Source organism: Zophobas morio, unplaced genomic scaffold, assembly GCF_036711695.1.
Source record: "Zophobas morio isolate AGI-343-1 ecotype UQ-CSIRO unplaced genomic scaffold, CSIRO_AGI_Zmor_V1 ptg000005l, whole genome shotgun sequence".
NCBI lineage: Eukaryota > Metazoa > Arthropoda > Insecta > Coleoptera > Tenebrionidae > Zophobas > Zophobas morio.
Window position 1 is genome coordinate 1,859,041 of NW_026972110.1, and position 6,149 is coordinate 1,865,189.

The 6,149-nt window shown below is 34.1% G+C and overlaps 1 long non-coding RNA gene across 1 annotated transcript; it reads right to left on the reverse strand.

Annotated features, from left to right (window-relative positions):
- Positions 1–2,345: 2,345 nt before the first annotated feature.
- LOC135146162 (uncharacterized) lies at positions 2,346–3,007 on the reverse strand. Its single transcript, XR_010283722.1, has 2 exons — positions 2,937–3,007; positions 2,346–2,724 (listed from the first exon to the last, which is right to left on the reverse strand). It is a non-coding gene; the product is annotated as an uncharacterized LOC135146162 (long non-coding RNA).
- Between the last annotated feature and the right edge of the window lie 3,142 nt (positions 3,008–6,149).

Genomic DNA, 6,149 nt, shown 5'->3' on the forward strand with positions numbered 1-6,149 from the left:
GAATACATGTCCCCTGCATTTAATATGTCTTGGTGGGGTTTAATGCGTCTTGATACTGAGGATAGATTGTCGAAAAATTCGTCTTTAGTTTGGCAGTTATGTTGGTCCGTACACTTCAATGATAATCGTGTCAAACTCAAACATCTTCATTGTTGTAGTTATTTTTTTGCCTTGGTGTATCATGTGTATATACTCCAGCTTGGGCTCTACTCGATTTATCTACTCCAGACCAGAAGTGTACAGTCTTCCAAATTCTCTAAGGTTATATAACCCCATTAAACTTAAATTAAACTAATAATGGGAAATAATAACCCTTTTTATACGGCTGGTCAACGGCACGAGACTACCGCCATAAATCAAGGATTTGTCCCAATATGAATGAAATGGATTACGCAGGGGCAGATACAATTGAAAAGATTTACAATTATGGGTTTGCCTTATTAACCGTCCCACTTCACAATACCCTGATTTTATAACAATCATATAATCTTGGAGAATCTGGAAAAGTATACAGGATGATACGTGTACAATAAAAAAATGGAGAATAGCTCACAATAAGATTTATTGCACTGTGTAATGTTCACGTTCCTAAGTGATAGCAATGTGTAGAGGCCACTGGTAGTGTTTCTTGACCTACCATAACTATAATTCAATGAATGCACAAAACGATTAGGATTATGATCCAAAAAAGCGGCACACTGATAAGCAACGTGCAAAAACACGATAAGGGTCAGTCATGTAACAGGTGGTTGCCGTCGTGTATTTGGTTAACGTGTTTAATAATGGTGATTTTTTTCAGTTCATAGTGTGTCAATATGCTAATGCTTTATGGTGTGACTGATGGAAACGCCAGGTTGACCCAAGAATCGTAGAGCGAGAGTTTTCCAAATCGCGCGATTCTGTGTGCGCGAATATTTACACCAGTGGTACAGCACCTTCAAGATCATGGTCTTCAAGCCTCAAACTCAGGATCATGACCATGATAGGACCGAAAGAATACTGCAAGCAGAAGAACAAGTTTTGGAACGTGTCGAAGAAGAGTCCAACATCAGCACTCACCGACTTGCAGCTGAAGTTGGAGTGTTACAGTTTGTAGTGCATCGTACATTAAAAGAACAATGCCTACACCCAAAGAACGTTCAAAACAGCCACAACACTCACATTTGGTCCGATGAAAATCCACACACTCATCAAGAAGATCGATTTCAACGACGGTTTTCATAAATGTGTAAGCTGGTATGTTGAATGATCGCTTCGTTGAATCTTGTTTTACGTAATATACTAAACAAATTTGTAAACAGTGTGTTGGAAGAGGGCGAGAGGTGGAAGTGCCTTTAGGTGAACGAGTTAGCATGTGGTACTTGCATGATGGAGCACTACCACAGTTTGCTAGGCCAGTACTTAACTGAATGGTTAAATAACCATTTTCCTAACTCGTCGGTTGATAGAAGCGGCCCAGTAGCTTGGCCTCCGCATTCACTCGATCTCAATCCGTGTAATTTTTGTCTGTGGGGTTGGATGAAACAGTTCATGGAAATCAACAGTGTCCAGAAACTATCCGTATCGACGGAGATGATTAAAAAATGGGGGTATGGACGTATCTATTCTATGGTTCTGTGCCGTAGGTACTGTTAACATGTATTGTTAAAATAGGTGATAGTGTTTTTTCATATTTGTTATTTTCTAGAAAGTTTTGTCAACTTTTTCATTTCATAGGCTTAAGCCAGTTAGTTAAACTTATCATTCGTTTGTTAATACGATTCAAATTAGCCAATAACATGTGACGTCACGCTGTGGCGGGAACTCAGCGTTTGACAAGCGCCGTGAAACTCCATAAGTGACAATGTTAACATTTTCGCATTTTATTTAAAAGTGTGGGTATTTATTTAGAAAATAAACAGGTGAATAGCTTCCTTCATATCTTTTCTGTGTATCAGGGTGCTTTTTTTGGCGATTTGAGTTTAAAAATACATAATAAAAATAAAAATACAGAACGCTGTTTTGGTCTGAATTCCTCGTCACCCAAAATACATCCGTGTGTTTTAAGCAGTAAATCGGAAATTAATATTTTCGTTTGAGGTTGATGTGACGGGTTTAAGTGAAGGTGTGTAATTTGTTTTTAAAGTATGGATAATAATTTAAGTGATTATGCACGATGTCTTTCCGTCAAAGAGAAAAATAGATATGTACAAAAGTTAAACAATTTATACGGCGTAGATCCTTATAAAATGAGTGCAAGTGATTTTCATTTGTGTTTAGACGATGTCCCTACCATAACAATGAACACCATTCTAAACTTTTTTATTTTTGGAATAAGTAAAATAACCCACAATGAAATTCATGCATTCAAAAGTCTAGAGGCATTTATTCAGTTTTCTCTTTTTTAAACGACTGTGTCTTTTAACATTACAAGTATTATGAGTGGATTTATTTTGATATCCTAAATTTTGTGATGGAACATAATCAGGGTGATCCACATCCGACAAATCTGCAGGTTTACCTAAAAGAGCACCAATGTAGTAATTTATTAGAAACTGTAAATCTAATAGGTAGTTACTGTACTCGTTTCAAGGCTTTTAAGCAAAACTTCCGCCTTTTTTCCCCATCCTGTATATATTTACCTTTATTGTTGCTAATTGCTGGGAAAGGAAAATAAAATTTGTCCGCATTTCTGGTGCTTCGATTCGCGCAACCCACAACAGCACAAAATTTAGGCATTTTCTCCTAAAATACAAAATATTATAATATTAAGATGCTAGTGTATTTAAAAAACATTGATGTACATTAACACAGAATTAATTTGCAAAACAAATAATATAAGATGCAGCGAAGTTAACCTGTACATCACATTGGAAAACATTATTTTTTAAGGATATTCAAACGTTATGGTGCGTTTTACAGATATCTACACAGTCTAGAAACTGTAACAAACTTACCAAACTATAAAAACATAGTTGACACACTCTCAAATTTAAATGAATTCCGAAAATATTAGCATTGAGTCTTATGAGAAAACCGGCTAGTTGTCAAACGCTGCCATCTTGATGACCTCGGATGACGTCAGTGTATTTCGCTAATTATGAATAGATCCTAAAATATTTACGTTCTGTTTTAAATCGCTAAAGTTACAAAGTCAAGCTGTTGGGTATAACTTCCCATAAAACAGATCACAAGCGTCGCTTATTTATCTACCGGTTGACAGTGTCTGATCAGATCACTAGTTGGTGAAAATTCTAATTATTGCTATAACGTCACAGAAAATGATTATCAATGGCAGTTTCAAATTTTCGCATTGAGTTATTAATTTTTTCCAAGTATAGTTAATCCATTTTTACTTCCCGAGCGTAAGCAAAGGAAGTATTGTAATCGAGTCCGTCGGCCGACTCTTTACTTTTACGTTTTCTCGATCTTTCATGAACCCTAGAATACGAAGAAATAGGTCTCCCATTTCCGTCTGTCTGTCCGTCTGTCCGTCCGTCTGTCCGTCTGTCCGTCCGTCTGTCCGTCCGTCTGTCTGCCGTCCCGGATTTTTATTAGACAGATAATCTCCGAAAGTACTAGACCGATTGTTGTGAAATTTTGTACTTATATTAGGAATATCATGTAGATGGTAAAACGCTAACCAAAATTTGTCTAATCATCCCCACCACTAATGCGATGACGTCACTTCAAAATTGTACATAGTAAATGGGTCTTAAATTGTATAAAATAACATAGTCCTACACATGTAGTTTACGACTCCGAATTCAGTTTTTACCCGAAACGTCCAGATTTTTGGAAAAAAACTCAAAATTATAAAACATTTTGCAATTTAATTTTAATCTGCTAACCCGATTGTTTTGAAATGTTGGAGATGTTTTAAGGCTATAAAGAGCATCATAAATCTTTAGTCAAAATATATTTGGTTATCCCCTCCAAAAACTTGATGACGTCAGCTCAAACGTTTGCCGAATAAATCCTATCTAAAATGTACAAAATATGATGCGTCTGTACTTGTGATATATCACTCCATTCATATTTTTTGGATTTGCATATACAGGGTGACTCAAAAAAATTAATGAATGCGCAAAATTTATTTTACTGATTTACTCAGGAACTACAAAACCGAATGCTTTGAAATCTTGAAGATGTTTTAAAATTATCATAAGCATGGTAAATTTTTGATCAAAATGTATTTGGTCGTCCCTCCTAAAAAATTTATGACGTCACCACAAAATTTTGCTGAATAAATCCTATCTAAAATGTAGAAAATATGGTGAGTCTCTTCTTGTGATTTATCATTCCATTCAAATTTTTTCGATTTGCATATACAGGGTGACTGAAAAAAATTAATGAATGCATCAATTTATTTTATTGATTTAATCAGGAATTACAGAACCAAATGCTTTGAAATCTTGGAGATGTTTTAAAGTTATCATAAACATTGTAAATTTTTTTATCAAAATGTATTTGCTCTTCCCCCCTAAAAAATTGATGACGTCACTCCAAAATTTTGCTGAATAAATCCTATGTAAAATGTACAAAATATGATGAGTCTGTACTTGTGATTTATCATTCCAATCATATTTTTTGGATTTGCATATACAGGGTGACTCAAAAAAATTAATGAATGCATGAATTTATTTTATTGGTTTAATCAGGATTTACAGAACCGAATGCTTTGAAATCTTGGAGATATTTTAAAGTTATTATAAGCATGGTAAATTTTTTATCAAAATGTATTTGCTCATCCCCCCTAAAAAATTGATGACGTCACCCCAAAATTTTGCTGAATAAATCCTATCTAAAATGTACAAAATATGATGAGTCTGTACTTGTGATTTATCATTCCATTCACATTTTTGGATTTGCATATACAGGGTGACTCAAAAAAATTAATGAATGCATGAATTTATTTTATCGATTTAATCAGGAATTACAAAACCGAATGCTTTAAAATCTTGGAGATATTTTAAAGTTATTATAAGCATGGTAAACTTTTGTTCAAAATGTATTTGTTCATCCCTCCTAAAAAAATTGATGAGGTCACCCTTAAATTTTGCAATTAAATCCTATCTAAAATGCAAAAAATATGATGAGTTTGTACTTGTGATTTATCATTCCATTCATATTTTTTAGATTTTCTTAAGAGGTGGCTCAAAAAAATTAATGAAGTCAATTTATTTTATTGATTAAATTAAAGGCAACACTTATTATTAGTATTACATTGGACCAACCCAATTTGGTAGACACAAAATTTTTTAAAGTAAAAACTCGGTTGAAACATAAGGGTAGCACGCTTATTTACATCGACTTTAACATTACAGACGTGCATTTGTTTTATGCGCTGACTAGGTTTCGCGAATGTGGAATAGACATGTTTATAATCAACCAATTATGAATTTCACCGTCAAAAATTAAAATAAAACCCAATGTTTTATATAATAAGCGGAAGTCGAAGCAATAAAACCGATGGTCGTTTTGTTTACAGTTTCTCTGTTTGACTCTCACGTATGCTGTTACGCTTGTCATCTTAAATTAAGAATGTTTATACATAAACGATTTTCAGTTGCCTCTCATATTACACACCGGCGCCGTATACGTGAGTAAATTGTTTCGTTATTTTATTGATTATAACAAATCAATATTCAAAACGACCCGATTCATTTTCCCGAAAATTTGGGAATACAATAATTTTATTCTTAGTATTACCAGACAACACAGAGAAGCGCCATAGTTTAAATTAAATGACGGTTGCGGACTCCTCAATTTATGTTGGTAGCAGTGTTTGTTTCTAACTAGGGATAAAAGTAACTAGAAGAAATGTCATAATATTTTTAATGACGTGTTTTATTTCCGACAAATTGGCACTAAATTTACCAGAATATTACAAGCTACTTACTGTTTCCTTGACTTTCATTCAGGTCACACGAATTACAATTATAGTGAAACAAGGTTTTTATGGGCGTCGACTATTTAAATTTGGCGCTTGCGTTTGGCAGTTGAGGACTCCAGTGTCAATAAGGGTGGTTTTGCAAAATCAGCCTCTATGTTGCTTCTCTGTATTACACTACATCTATCCCAACTGATATACGTGTCCTTGCAAAAATGTTGATGACGTCATCGCAATTTTTTTTTAAATTCCTACTACAAAAATGTAATGAGAAAAA